Source organism: Symphalangus syndactylus, chromosome 5 (genome assembly GCF_028878055.3).
Source record: "Symphalangus syndactylus isolate Jambi chromosome 5, NHGRI_mSymSyn1-v2.1_pri, whole genome shotgun sequence".
Classification (NCBI taxonomy): Eukaryota; Metazoa; Chordata; class Mammalia; order Primates; family Hylobatidae; genus Symphalangus; species Symphalangus syndactylus.
The window spans coordinates 154,980,710-154,996,718 of record NC_072427.2 but is presented as its reverse complement, the minus strand read 5'-3'; the positions used below and the strand labels follow the sequence as shown (position 1 = coordinate 154,996,718).

The 16,009-nt window shown below is 36.2% G+C and overlaps 1 long non-coding RNA gene across 1 annotated transcript in view; it reads right to left on the bottom strand.

Annotated features, from left to right (window-relative positions):
• LOC134736741 (uncharacterized) overlaps positions 1-15,740 on the bottom strand; it is a 33,938-nt gene extending 18,198 nt beyond the window's left edge. Inside the window, exon 1 of the long non-coding RNA XR_010120981.1 lies at positions 15,615-15,740. This is a non-coding gene — a long non-coding RNA (uncharacterized lncRNA). The remainder of the gene's footprint in view (positions 1-15,614) is intronic.
• Between the last annotated feature and the right edge of the window lie 269 nt (positions 15,741-16,009).

Below are 16,009 nucleotides of genomic sequence, written 5' to 3'. Positions count from 1 at the left end.
AAGGAAAGTGATGTGTGTGTCTTTATACTTGAAAGGCTGTTTTCAGCAGCAAAGGGTATGCTTTGAGGTATCAATAGAGTTTTGAGAATGCAAAAGTTTAAAAGAAATGGAATGCATATTCTCCAGGTATGAACATGCAATTGTCATTATTTTCCTACCATCTACTAGATTAGAAACAGAAGAAAAATTATGGAAATGTCTGTTTTCTCAATAGGAGTACCTATTTATTAAAGTTAATTAATTATTATTCTTTAAACATTTTCAAAATAGACTCATAAGTGACAACTTTCAGAGAAAACAAGGGTTTTTGGATATATATATTTACCTATAACATGGATAAAATAATTTTGTTAAATAATAACTCCATATTAATAATGTTCTCTATTGTTTTTGCATTTTGTTTAACAATAGAGAATCTAATACATTTAGTGTTCATGAGTTTCATACAGTCTCCTGTCAATGTACTTTGTCTTTTTTTTATTGGACTACTAATCATTTATTTATGATTTGTTGGAACTACTCATATTTTAAATATGTCAAGTGAATTGCAAGCACTTGTTGCTGATTTGATATTTGCTTTTTACACATATTCATGGTATCCTCTGAAAAAGAAAAGTTTTATATTTTAACAAATTCCAATCCATAAATTTTTTTTTTAATTTTCTGTTATTGGTTAGGGCTATGTTTGGATATTTAATTTTAACCGTAATGTTGCAAGTGATATTTGTCTATGGTATTTTTTCTTTATATTTTGAAAAAGTGTATTTGACATCCACTATGGAATTAATATTTATTAATGACATATTATACCTTTGTGCAACTATAAAATACATATAGCCAATTATCTGAACACCATTTTATGAACTGTTTATCACTTATCCACTGATTTGAAACACTATCTTTATCATATATTGGATTTTAGGTTTATCGAGATTATGTAACATGAAATTATTTAATTATGAATTTATGTGAATTCAGGCATGACAGTCAGCTCTACTTCCCCACCACTACCCTGTAAAAGGATGGATGGAATAATTGCTTCCCTATGGCTTAAGTGTATGAGAGGTATCCAACATGGTCTTGATGAAGTGGGAACTACACAGAAACGGTTTTTGGCCCTGAAATGTACTCCAGCTTTACCAATTTGTTCTACACATATACCATTGAGGGTAGAAGCTGAATTTTGCTAATGATTATATTTACACTACTTAACATTGTGCCAGATACGGAGTAGATGCTTAGAAACATGTTTAATAACTTGTTTTATTGCTAGAGACCTAATTATCTGCTGTAGTGGTGCTATCTCATTCAGAATCATTTTGACCAGCCTTTCTCCATCATGAATAAAACACTTATTTACACACTTGTGTACATGCACATGTGCATAGAAACACACACACCCTTTGCAGAGACAAACTGCATTGAAAGCATGTGCAAACATTATAGTATATTTGTTGATTCTGACCTGATTCTGATTCTATTGTATACTTTTTCATTCTGATCACAATAACAATAAAAATAGAAAACTATAAGTTGTGAAGCTGGAAGATGCAGAACATGAAAGATCGAATTACCAATTTTTTTTCTATTTTCTTTAGTTGGCTGCTGATAAAATCAGAAAAGAAATGGACACAAAAATGAAAGTATGCAATGTGTGTGCGTGTGTGTGTGTGTGTATCACATGCACTCGTTTCCATGATGTACATATGGAATTTCATAACCAACCAAACTAAGCTTCATAAGTGAATGAGAAATAAAATCCTTTACAGACAAGCAGATGCTGACAGATTTAGTCACCATCAGACCTGCCTTCCAAGAGCTCCTAAAGGAAGCACTAAACATGGAAAGGAAAAACCAGTACCAGACACTGCAAAAACACACCAAAATATAAAAACCAATGAAACTAGGAAGAAACTGCTTCAACTAATGTGCAGAATAACCAGCTAGCATCATGATGACAGGATCAAATTCACACATAACAATATTAACGGTAAATATAAATGAGCTAAATGCCCCAATTAAAAGACATACACTGGCAAATTGGATAAAGAGTCAATACCCACAGGTGTGCTGTATTCAGGAGACACATCTCACTTGCAAGGACACACATAGGCTCAAAATAAAGGGATGGAGGAATATTTACCAAGCAAATGGAAAGAAAGAAAAAAAAAGCAGGAGTTGCAATCCTAGTCTCTAATAAAACAGACTTTAAACCAACAAGGATAAAAAAGGACAAAGAAGGGCATTACATAGTGGTAAAGGGATCAATGCAACAAGAAGAGCTCACTATCCTAAATATATATATATGCCAAATACAGGAGCACCAGGATTCATAAAACGAGTTCCTAGAGACCTACGAGGAGACTTAGACTCCCACACAATAATAGTGGGAAACTTTCACAACCCACTATCAATATTAGAGAGATCAACAAGAAAGGAAATTAACAAGGATATTCAGACTTGAACTCAGCTCTGGTCCAAGTGGACCTATTAGATACCTACAGAAATCTCCACCCCAAATCAACAGAATATACATTCTTCTCAGCACCACATAGCACTTATTCTAAAATCAACCACATAATTGGAAGTAAAACACTCCTCAGCAAATGCAAAAGAATGAAAATCATAACAAACAATCTCTCAAACCACAGTGTAATCAAATTAGAACTCAGAATTAAGAAGCTCACTCAAAACTGCACAACTACATGGAAACTGAACAACCTGCTTCTGAATGACTACTGGGTAAATAGCAAAATTAAGGCAGAAATAAATAAGTTCTTTGAAACCAATGAGAACAAAGACACAACATATCAGAATCTCTGGGATACAGGTAAAACAGTGTTTAGAGGGAAATTTACAGCATTAAATGTCCACATGAGAAAGTGGGAAAGATCTAAAATAGACACCCTAACATCACAATCAAAAGAAGCAATGGAAAACACATTAAAAACCTAGTATAAGACAAGAAATAACTAAGATCACAGCAGAACCGAATGGGAGAGAAACACAAAAAAACCTTCAAAAAAAAATCAATGAATCTAGGAGTGGGTTTTTTGAAAAGATTAACAAAATAGATAGACCGGTAGCCAGACTAACAAGGAAGAAAAGAGAGAAAGATCAAATAGACACATTAAAAAACGATAAAGGGGATATCACCACTGATCCCACAGAAATACAAACTATTATTAGAGAATACTGTAAACACCTCTACACAAATAAACTAGAAAATCTAGAAGAAATGGATAAATTCCTGGACACATACACCCTCCCAAGACTAAACCAGGAAGAAGTCAAATCCCTGAATAGACCAATAACAAGTTCTGAAATTGAGTCAGTAATTACTAGCCTACCAACCAAAAAAAGCCCAGGACCAGATGTATTCACAGCCGAGTTCTACCAGAGGTACAAAGAGGAGCTGGTACCATTCCTTCTGAAACTATTCTGAACAATAGAAAAAGAAGGACTCCTCCCTAACTCATTTTATGAGGCCAGCATCACTCTGATTCCAAAACCTGGCAGAGACCCAATAGAAAAAGAAAATTTCAGGCCAATATCACTGATGAACATCGATGCGAAAATCCTGAATAAAATACTGGCAAGAGAATCCAGCAGCACATCAAAAAGCTTATCCACCACGATCAAGTTGGCTTCATGCCTGGCATGCAAGGCTGGTTCAACATATGCAAATCAATAAACATAATCCATCACATAAACAGAACCAATGACAAAAACCACATGATTATCTCAATAGATGCAGAAAAGGCCTTCAATAAAATTCAACACCCCTCAGACTAAAAACTCTCAATAAACTAGGTATTGATGGAACATATCTCACAAAAATAAGAGCTATTTATGACAAATGCATAGCTAATATCATGCCAAATGGCCAAAAGCTGGAAGCATTCCCTTTGAAAACTGGCCCAAGAGAAGGATGCCCTCTCTCCCCACTCTTATCAACATATTATTAGAAGTTCTGGCCAGGGAAATCGAGTAAGAGAAAGAAATAAAAGCATGCAAATAGGAAGAGAGGAAATCAAATTGTCTCTGTCTGCAGATGACATGATTGTATATTTACAAAACGCCACCACCTCAGCCCAAAAATTCCTTAACCTGATAAGCAACTTTGGCAAAGTCTCAGGATATAAAATTAATGTGCAAAAATCACAATCATTCTTATATACCAATAATAGACAAGCAGAGAGCCAAATCATTAGTAAACTCCCATTCACAATTGCTATAAAGAAAACAAAATACCTAGGAATACAACCTACAAGGGATGTGAAGGACCTCTTCAAGGAGAACTACAAACCAGAGCTCAAGGAAATGACAGGACACAAACATATAGAGAAACACTCCATCCTCATGGATAGGAAGACTCAATATCATGAAAATGGCCATATTGCCCAAAGTAATTTATAGATTCAATGCTATTCCCATCAAGCTACCATTGACTTTCTTCACAGAACTAGAAAAAAACTATGTTAAATTTCATATGGAAGCAAAAAAGAGCCTGTGGAGCCAAGGCTAACCTAAGCAAAAAGAACAAAGCTGGAGGCATGACGCTGCCTGACTTCAAACTATATTACAAAGCTAAAGTAACCAAAACAGCATGGTGCTAATACCAAAACAGATATATAGACCAATGAAACAGAATAGAGGCCTCAGAAATAACACCACACATCTACAACAATCTGATCTTCAACAAACCTGACAAAAGCAAGCAATGGGGAAAGGATTCCCTATGTAATAAATGGCGCTGGGAAAACTGGCTAGCCATATGCAGAAAAGAGAAACTGGACCCCTTCATTATACCTTATAAAAGAATTAACTCAAGGTGGATTAAAAACATGAATGTAAAACCTAAAACTATAAAAACCCTAGAAGAAAACCTAGGCAATATGATTCAGGACATAGGTGTGGGCAAAGACTTCATGACTAAATCACCAACAGTACTTGAAACAACAGCCAAAATTGACAGATGGAATCTAATCAAACTAAAGAGCTTCTGCTCAGTAAAATAAACTATCACAAGAGTGAACAGGCAACCTACAAAATATGAGAAAATTTTTGCAATCTATCCATCTGACAAAGGTCTAATATCCAGAATCTAGAAGGAACTTAACAAATTTACAAGAAAAAAAACAAAAAACAACCCCATCAAAAAGTGGGCAAAGGATATGAACAGACACTCCTCAAAAGAAGACATGTATGTGGCCAATAAACATATGAAAAAAGCTCATTATCACTGGTCATTAGAGAAATGCAAATCAAAACCACAATGACATACCATCTCACACCAGTTAGAATGGTGATCATTAAAAATTCTGGAAACAGCAGATGCTGGAGAAGATGCAGAGAAATAGGAACACTTTTACACTGTTGGTGGGCTTGTAAAATAGTTCAACCACTGTGGAATACAATGTGGTGATTCCTCAAGGATATAAAACCAGAAATGCCATTTGACCCAGCAATCCCATTACTGGGTATATACCAAAGGATTATAAATCATTCTACTCTAAAGAAACATGTACACATATGTTTATCATGGCACTATTTACAATAGCAAAGACTTGGAACCAACATAATGCCCATCAATGATACACTGGATGAAGAAAATGTGGCACATATTCACCATGGAATACTACACAGCCATAAAAAAGGATGAGTTCACGTCCTTTGCAGGGATATGGATGAAGCTGGAAACCATCATCCTCAGCAAACTAACACAGGAACAGAAAACCAAACACTGCATGTTCTCACTCATAAGTGGGTGCTGAACAATGAGAACATGTTGACACAGGGAGAGGAACATCACACACTGGGGTCTGTAGGTGGGTGGGGGGAAAGGGGAGGGAGAGCATTAGGACAAATAGCTAATGCATGTGGAGCTTAAAACCTAGATGACGGGTTGATGGGTGCAGCAAATTACCATGGCACAAGTATACCTATGTAACAAACCTGCATGTTCAGCACATGTATCCCAGAACTTAAAGTAAAATTTTAAAAAATGAAAGTATGCAATATGTGTATGTGTGTGTATACATACATATAAAACAAGCACTCATTTTCATTATGTACATATATGCACATTATGAGTGTGAATATATGTTAAATAATATCCTATCAGTTTTGTATTTGTAACACATATATGTACATGCATATACAACAAATAGAGGTGTTTTGCATAATAATTTCATTGATATTCATTTCATCAGCTAAGAACTAAAGAGAATTTAAATCAAAATCAATTATTCATTTACAGGTGTTTTTAACCATCATCTCCCCCTTTATCTTCACTTTTATGCCTCCTTGTATTGCCATTTTGTGACTTTTTTGCCATAAATTATACATATTTGGAACCGTCAGTTTAAGAAATTCAATCTTTGGATAAGATCTCTAAGATTGATTTAGTATGAATACGTGTGTGGGCCCACACTTGACAAAGAAAGGTCACTTATAAATATATGTGTACACTTATCAAAATAATTCACATAAAATCTCTGAATAAAATTATCTGTATGCTTTTTCTGTCAATAAAAGCAGTATAGTATAATTCTTGGTAGTAAACCTGTTTGTTTTCATTCTGTTGCCTACCATATGAGCTGCCATGTTGGTATAAAACATCGATCATTTGATATTTTACTACAGCAAATAATAGTGATCCCCACGAAATAATAAATAAATCAGTGAGTTTCAAGGAAATAAGTTTTTGGATGGATCAGATAATTTGAAGTTGTTAGTTTATTCTCCAGCAAGGTGAAAGAAAAAAGCTGTTAGTTTGTTCTCTATCAGGTGAACGAAGATGAAAACTAAAGTTCTCAAGGCCAGTGCATAATAATGGTGCCGTATTCTGTGCATCAATCACCATTACCAAATACCTATATTGCCAAATATTTCATGTACCGCTTTAGTGGTGATTAATCAATGTGCCATGGCACTGAAACTGAAACGAGACTTTGTAATACAAGTAATATTCAAAGGGTTTTGAAAATTTATCAGCTCTATAGATATAGATGAAAATTTATCATCGTCTATCTAGAAATCCTGTTTTTATAAATGTTACCTAGCCAAATATTGGTTTTATTTACTTAATATTTAGAAAACATGAGTTTAGTAAAAATTGTTCAGATTTTCTTAATGTAGTGTGTGAAATTACTATGTAATTCTACAAGAAATATGCTACACAGCTGATTACACAAATAGGTCAGCAGAGGGAGCAAAAGGTGCCTTTCCCGTATAATCCACAGCAACATCACCCGCTCTTCTCTCTACATCATCGATGTATGTTATCTAAAGTCCTGTGCAAATGCCACCTCAACACGAGTCCTCTAGCCTTGCCTTCTTATCAGAAGCAGCTCGAAAGCCCCGATAATTCTAGAACCACTGAAAAATACACACTTGTTGCAAGGATTGAAAAGCCTCATATTGCAAATTCAGAATTCACAGTATTGAAAAAATTCATAATTTTTTAAAGTTACAATACTGTGAACTATATAAAATGAATTATGCTGGGATCAGATGACTCTCTTCATTCCAGCCTATCTTATATTTTCTCATTCATTTCTCCACATAGTCACAACAACAGACTCACTATTACATTTCATTAATGGCTATTTTATAATAAATGATCTCAATAGCATTTCTGAAACCTCTGCTGTTCTGGTTTTACATAACTCTTGAATTTTTGAATGAGTTAGTTTTTGATTGAAAAAGACCTGACTCTTATGCTTAGAAAAGCCATCATTTCTTTCTGTAAGCTTTCCATCTTCTATAAGCTTTACATGTTCCATAAGCAAACATTCGCTGGTTTTGTGATCAAACTAGAGAGGCAAATTCAGTTAATAATAACAACGTCATTTATCATCCTCAAATCTAGTGTTATGGATAATAGGATCTCCACAAGGAGACGGTTGCACGAGCGACAAGAGAAAGGCAATCAACAGTCTTTTACTCATACCAAGATATGTCCACACACACTTGTTTCAACAGTCAAAGTAACGCCATATGTCCCCAGTGATGTGGGTGGGCAAAAGGAACAGTTGGCCTGCTAATGAGGGCCATATGTACACGCAGCCTATCGTACCATCCTTCTTACTTATGGTTGCTGAAAACTCAGTGGAAGAGCTTGCTCTGAGGAATGGCATGGCTGGAGGAGGAGAGGCTTCCTTAACAGCAGGAAAGGACCATTTGTTGTACAACTACTGTATCTCTGAAACTGGGAGCTAAAGATATGCATGTACGTTACTCATTCTCATTAAGAGTTACTTACGCATCCATAGAGTTCTTTACTCCAGTTTCACCTTCTTTCACTAAATTCTTTTGCATTTATGTGCAAAGGGATTTTGGGCCCTTTTCAAAAATTAGTTTTCCTAATCAATCTTGTTAATTTGATGTTCATTTACATCGGCTTCTCTTTATTTTTAGCTTGATTTCCAGAAAAATTATACTTTCTTTGACATTGTTAAATGTTACAATATTAAAAGAAATGAAAAAGACTTAAAAACTTAGAATATTTGAATGAGGGTTTCTGGAAGGCAGAGAGAACAATAAGGCAAAAGTACTTACTGCACTACTGTTCCAAAGTAAAAGAAAAACAAAGATTTTAAAAATGATTATAGCAGCTCTGTATCTCAACCAGGGTTTCCTTTGAAATTTCTAACACTGCAAACACTATTCAGCAATTTGCACTGATTATAAAATTTATTGTTTTAAGGTCAATTGTGATACTATGATCAGATAATATAATTTACTTTACTCTTAATGGCTTCATTTTGACAAATGAGGGAGCTTTCAGGAAGGACAATGCTTCCTGCACAACAACCAGTAAAGCATGTCACATCCATTTTCAATATAATTTTAAGAAAAATGAAGGACAAACTACTTGTGAGGCAGCAAGAATTCATTTGCATTAAATTAATTTGAGCAGGGCATTTCAAGTTCTCTCTGGCAACAATAGAATAAAGGGGAAAATGAATCTATCTTATGCAATGATCGTCTTCTAGGTTACAGAAAGATTTGAAAGGCTGACATGACCATTGCTAAATTTCTTCTAGAAGTCTATGATTAGTGTCATAGATATAACTCATGAGATAAAATATTCACAATGAATGTTTGTGAACTGCATCAATTATGATGGAACTACTGTCTAACATCCCTTTGAAAAGTTATATTCTGCAAAGGTTAAAAAAACACCAACCTTTCGATGCTTTCTTATATGGATGAGATTTTGTCAACAAGAACTAAGCTTCACAATTAAGCACTATGGAAGATAATGTTCTATGTTAATTTAAACCTAACTAATCCAGGACTTGGCCTTGATAAATAATGGGTTTAATTAATATTTTTGACCCTAGCAGTGCAAATACTTTTACTTATATTTTATTAAAGCTAGTTTTGACAAATCTAAGGGTATTTAATTTATCAGTATCTGTTGTCAGATGAAACTTCCCCATCAATACCTTCTAATGGTTCAAAAATAAACTGTTACCCCCACAGATACATTGTTTTTCCATGCGTAAGCAAGTACATTAATTTCAGGGTCTCAAGGCATAAAAGTGTTATTACCACTTGTGATAGGCTGCATAATAGTCCCAAAAGATGTTCTTCACCTAATCTCCAGGCCCTGGGAATGTGCTGCCTTACACAGCCAAAGGACTTGTAGATACGATTCATTTAAGGATCTGGAGAGAAGGTGATTATCCCAGATCATCCATGTGAGTCCGAAGTAATCACAGGAGTCCTTAGATGAAGTGGAGAGAAGGACTCAAAGTTAAAGGAGGAGACAGCGCGGAGACAGAAACAGAAATAAAAGCAACGCACCTTGAAAATGGAGGAATGGGGAAAAGACAATGAAGACAGGTGCCACCAGAAGCAGAAAATTTAAGAGAATGGATTCTCCCCTCAGCACCTCGAGAAGGAACCCACACTGCAGACACATTGACTTAGCCTAATTAAAGTGATTTTGGACTTCTGACCTTTGAAACTGCAAGACAATAAATATGTGTTAAGTTATGTAAATGTGTGGTAATTTGTTATAGCAGCAGTAATACAACTAATACACCACTACAATAAGCAAAGGAAATAAAGTGCAATAGTGACAAACTTAAGGGATTCCAGAAAAGGGAAACGAAGTGGTAAACTCAATCACAGGATTATATTAGTAACTGTAGTATATGTTACTTGCTTACCCTTTCAATCACATTATTGCTGTAATTATCATTATCATCCAATCAATATGATTACACCAGTATGTATAACTTAGACATGAAAATTTTTTTCTATTTCACCCTTCCCATAATTCCATGCAGCTACCCCTAAGCAACTGTGTATCTGATGAAGCTAATATTTTCAGGGAAAAATCTTCCATGTTAAGCAGAAAATTTACATCTAAAATTAAATTCTTTTAAGCCAGTCTGGGGACAATACCTAGAAAATTCAAACATTACTTCTCAAGAATACCACTAGCAGTGAGTTTGTGACGCTATCTTCTGCCAACTGAATCAAAATTAATTTTAAATATTTTCAAAGCAATATTTTTAAAAATCGTGTACAAATTTTTTCCTCTTGGTAAAAATAAACCACTTCCCAACCATCCATTATATTTATGTTAATTACATGAACTCCATACATGAATTATCATACCACAAATAGAAAACTATTTAAAGAGAAAAATCTCACTTGGTGCTGACAGAATGACAGCATAAAATTGTTAAGCATGAGGAGAAAGTTGTTTGCGGTGTAAATATTTCCCTTTTCCTATCAAAGTGTGTCCTGTGATCTAGCGCTCTTCTCTCCACATGCTTAAGTACGGCAAAAAGTTATAAAAACACTCATTCTAGTTTTCTATACTTTAATGGTTGTAGAACATCAGAAGAGAATTGGGAGATGGGAATGTTTTGTGCTTGACATTGCATTTGAGGGGAAAATAAAAACTTGGACATAATATGTGGGATGTCTCCACAGTAATACATGGGAGGGCAAGCAAAAAATGCTATCAAATTTCTACCATGCGCTGAGCCCCTTATATAAACAAATATCCAGCCTTTCTAAAGTACTAACAACCACTCTTCATAGCAGGTATTCTATTCCCAGCTTGTAGGTAAGAAACAAAGCTTCAGAAAGGGATCTTCACCAGTTTCACACAGTCAATAAAAGGCAGAACTAGGGCAAATATCAATAATAAAAATAGCAATCTCATCCTAATTGGACCTGGCACTGTTCTAAGAAGCAAATCATTAACAAAGGATTTTGAGTTACCACACTCTTAGTCTCCCCGTTTTACAAAAGAAGCAACTGAGGTAAAGTGAAGCTATGCCGTTTCTTTTCAAGCTCATATACCTAACAAGATACCACTTTAATCATGGGTCTCTGATAGATCGTGTACCTCATTTCTAGCGTTTGCTGAGATTTTTCTTATTAACCCTAAGCAAGTATTTGATCCCTGGTAAGTATGCTGTAATTTTTTCACCGCTCATTCTTATCACGGTTCTTCAAGAAAAGTACAGTTCAACACATTTGTCCTATTTGGTTACAAATTTTGAAATTCAAAATGTGTATCACACTAAGCTGTTAGCTCCATTTGGAATTTTAAAAAACTAAATTTTTCACTCAGTTAAAAAAAATTGCATTGTTTACTCCCATATCTACAATATAGCTTATAAGTCTATATTTGTATTGAAAACATAATTTTCTACAACTTTTATAATATTTAAATATTATTTAAGGTTTTAATAATATTTAAATATTTAAATAATACATTTAAAATCATAGTTCAACAAGTCCGAATAATCCATCACTTACTTATGACAGAATATTTGTTCAGTATCCTCGGTTTGTTCACTCTTGTGTAATATATCCTATTTTAAGGATCAAAACTTCTCTTAATGTCAACACTACAGCCTCTTCACAATTCCTACTGATTCCTAATTACCCTTCAGGAGCAAATAAAATGAATTTATCCCAAATTTCTTTGCTTTGAAACAACTTCAGTGAAAATGGTGGTTGTCAACCATATCTACCATTCATATATCCCATTGTTTTCTGCATTAAATTTCATCTAATACTCCCTTATGCCATCAGTGTCACTACAAAGGGGGACAGGGGATGAATCTCATCATGAATAAAGGTATATACACTAGATCTTAGGATGTTCAATCATCTCCTTACTGTATTATGTCCCATCTGAACTACTCATATTAAAATGAGCAACTATATGAACATGGTACTTTTAAGAAAGGATGTTCAAAAATTAATTCATATCTTGTACAAATTTGTATCCAAGAAAGCATGACCTAATAGGCATCACATATGTGAATGAAAAAATTCACTTTCAGCAATGAATGTTGATGACACTCCTTTAGCAAGAGTTGTACCGAGCTACCCACAACTCCTCAGCACTCACTATTCTCATACATGCGGTCGGACAATGTCCAAGGGTGCAGTGATTCTGTCCAGAGGCTTTTCTGGGCCGTTAGAGCTGTCTCAGCCTGTGTACAGGGTTATACAGACACTCTAGGGCATTCATGACTCTGATCACTGGAGCAGCCCTGTACTAACTGCAAATTTATGGAGGAAACTTTCAAGTCCTCTTGCCCCCCAGTTGGGGTAACTCTGTTACCTATTTCATGTGGTCTCAGTTCTCCAACAAAAATGATCTCGGCCTGCTCATCTTACTTCCATCTCACTACATGGCACAACTAGAATTTGACTAGGTATTCTGCTTTAATGTATATGCAAAGCCCTCTTGTTCAGGAATGTTTGTAGAATAATATTTCTAAATTAGGAATACAATTGGTCTTGTTCTTTCCTGAGGGATAAAATGTCATCTCTCTTCTTCTCTCCCTCTCTCCTTTCTTCCTAACTCAGCTAACCCTCTATCTGAAAGAATTACAAAGGAAGAAATCTAGGGCATTGTTTAGCATTCTCAGGAGGATTGGAAATGTTGGAATGACAGCGAGTATCACACATACACTGCTTGAAGTATTTTGTAGGATCCGAGGGAAGAGAAAATTTTGACATTCCAGAAAATTTAAGTCATCCTTTTAATATCAGGACCAGAAAGAAACAGGTCACATGGGCAAGAGCCATAAAACTAATTATCTTGACTCTTTCCAGAATACCTGAGCTATAAATGTACAGGGAATCCTGTAATCAGATGCAATGTTGTGTATAATATACTTAGTTCCCAAATGTAACTATGAATTTTATGTATATAATGTGAAAAATCGTTCCAAAGTATTTGAGACTCCAAAAAGTTTCCTAGCTAGCATTCAATATTCTTGCTTAACTTCTCCTTATACCCCTAACTGTATTGAGCATGCATAGACACACAAAAGCTAGGATCAACTATTACCGCTTAAGAAAGAAAAGGAGGAAAAAGGCTGTATTATAGGGATTTTGTTTTCTTCCTCAACTCTTGAAGAAGCCTATTTGTATCAGCCCGTGTCAGACAACAAAGTACTTATCAATAAAGATTTATGAATGTGGTCACATATGAAATATAAGAGCATTCAGTTTCTACCTCTCTTTTTCTCATAAATCCTACATCAGATATACATTAGCTATATCTGCCAATGTTTCCACGGAATCTTAAAGACTATTCACTGCAAAGCTGGCAGTGTAGCCTGAAAGCAAGTTATGTCTGCGTTGCAACTTCACACTAAGTGGTTTAAAAATACAACTAAATGTGGCCTGTCTTTATTTGATTATAAGACATAAATTATCCCAAGAATATTCTTAGTAAAAATTGAGTCTCCCTGTCAAGCCACTTCTATTAAGAAGGACACAGGTCAGTTTTTAGGAGTTTAGGTGTTATTTGGAAGTTAGGAGCATCTAAATATGGAATATAACTCCATAAACTTATAGTATATTTTATATCAAAGAGAAACGAGAAAAATAAGAAATGTTTTTACTATTATTTCATATAGCATATTCATATATAATTACTTCAGTAGTCTCAATGTAGTCATGCAATTGTTTGGGTAAAGAACTAAACTTGAAGTTAAATAGCATAGGTCTGAATTCTTATGGTTTATAACATTCATATATTTTATATGTTCCAGTATAATATGTAATTTCTAAGTTTATAACATAATAATTACAGAAATGTAGGTAGAGTAATACTTCTGTGACACAGTCTCTTCATCTACAAAATGGAATTAATATTGCTTTTCTCCTTAAATTTATATTAAAAATTGGAGAAGTAATATATGTGAAAGAACCTTACATTAAATATGCAAGTTTTATTTGTTGAATTCAAACAGTCATGAAAGAAAGAACAAAATAAAACATTACATTTGGATTAACAAAGTAGATACATATATCTCAATCTGAGAAACCTTTAAGCTCTCTTGACCATAAAATGACATTGGATCCTAAAAGAGAATTTGGTAAATATTTGAAAGATATTTCAATTTCACACCTAAATGTTGATTCTGACATTTATTTCCTAAACTTATCATTTGTATACTTACCTGCTATTAAATCCACAGGGGTCATGTGACTAACTGTATGCCCACCGATTTTATTGACAGGTATTCAGCAAGGCCCACAAAGTAAGTATTGAATTTTTTAAAAAAACAGACCCAAAACACCTAAAAGCAAAACACTTAGTAAATTCTTACAATCATGACGATCAAAAATTAGTGCTATTAGTAAGAAAGAAACTTCTGAACCAAATAAAGTCCTAATACCTCCAAGGAATTTTGTCTCTCTGATACACACACACACACACACACACACGATTAAAAAAATGAAGGAAATGTAAAAAAATAAATAAATGATGGAAGTTCTGTGGGAAATGTCCATAATTTCATGCCCAGAATTTCTCTATCAATCTCTTTCCCCAAAGTTCTTCCAAGAAAATAAAGTTGCCTTTCTCTCAACGTTAACTCATCACTTTTCTCATAGCATTTTCAAAAGAAATATTTCCTGTCAGCCGGCCACTTAAACTTTGTGCTGTTAAAGAAATCCAAAAAGGTATCAATTTTGCAACAAAGGATAAAGAGGAGACGAAGTGAACCAACATGGCTTTTAAGCTAAATTGCCGTCACCTGTCACAGGCTGTCTAGCGAGCCTCAAGTTCCCTCTAATAAGCTTATGGAGGGTGCGGAGCAAAGGCACCTCAAGGTGCTCTGCGGGTTTTCCCCTGGTAAATTAGGCTGAAAGGAAAAGAGTCCCACACCCCACCCCCAAACTCGGAGACCAGGGCTGCCCTGCCGCATGCCGTGCCCAGACCTCCTACTTCCACGCCCTTCCAGTCCTTTCCTCGGCTTGGAAAATTGGGCATGAGGCAAGCAAAAGGAAGGACAGAAGGCCAAAACGGGCATCCGGGAAGCCAAATTTCTATCTCAAAAGCTCGTCTAGAAACGCATACATAGCGCGTGCCTTGGGGACATCTCCTAAAACCCCGTTCACTGAAGCTAATTCCTCCCGAACGCCCCCACGCCGGCTGAGGATCGCAACCGCCCATCCGCCCCTCCAGCCTGTGCAGCCGCCCCCAAAACCTCCCGTGAATCGGGAAATGTCAAGGCAGCAGGGCTTGGGGAGCCGAGCAGCCTCGCCAGTTCCACGTCTCTGGTTCGAGACCCCTCGGTTCACCTCTTTGGGGAACTCACCTGGAGTCAGGTTTAGACGGCAGCCTCCACCCAGGGGACTGGGAAGCGGCACCGGGAAGCGCCGCCGCGTCCTGTGAATAACGAGCGCAGAGCAGCGGAGGAGCTCCCCCCGGACCGGCCGCTCCCCGATTCCTCCCGCTCTGTCCGGGAACCGTCCCTCCGTTCTTTCCTCTCCCTCCCCTGCCTGCAGCCGCCGCGCTCCCTCCTCCTGCTGGCGGCGCAGGGCTGTGCTTCCGCCTCCCTCCTGCGGGCGCACGAGCTGCCCGCGATGCTAATGAGCAGGCTCCAGGCTCCGCCCGGCCAGGGGTGCGCACACGCCCCACGCCGGAGACGAGCTCCCGGGAGCGGAGCTATGGACACGCCTGGTGCGGCCGCTGGAGAAATGAACTGAGGGA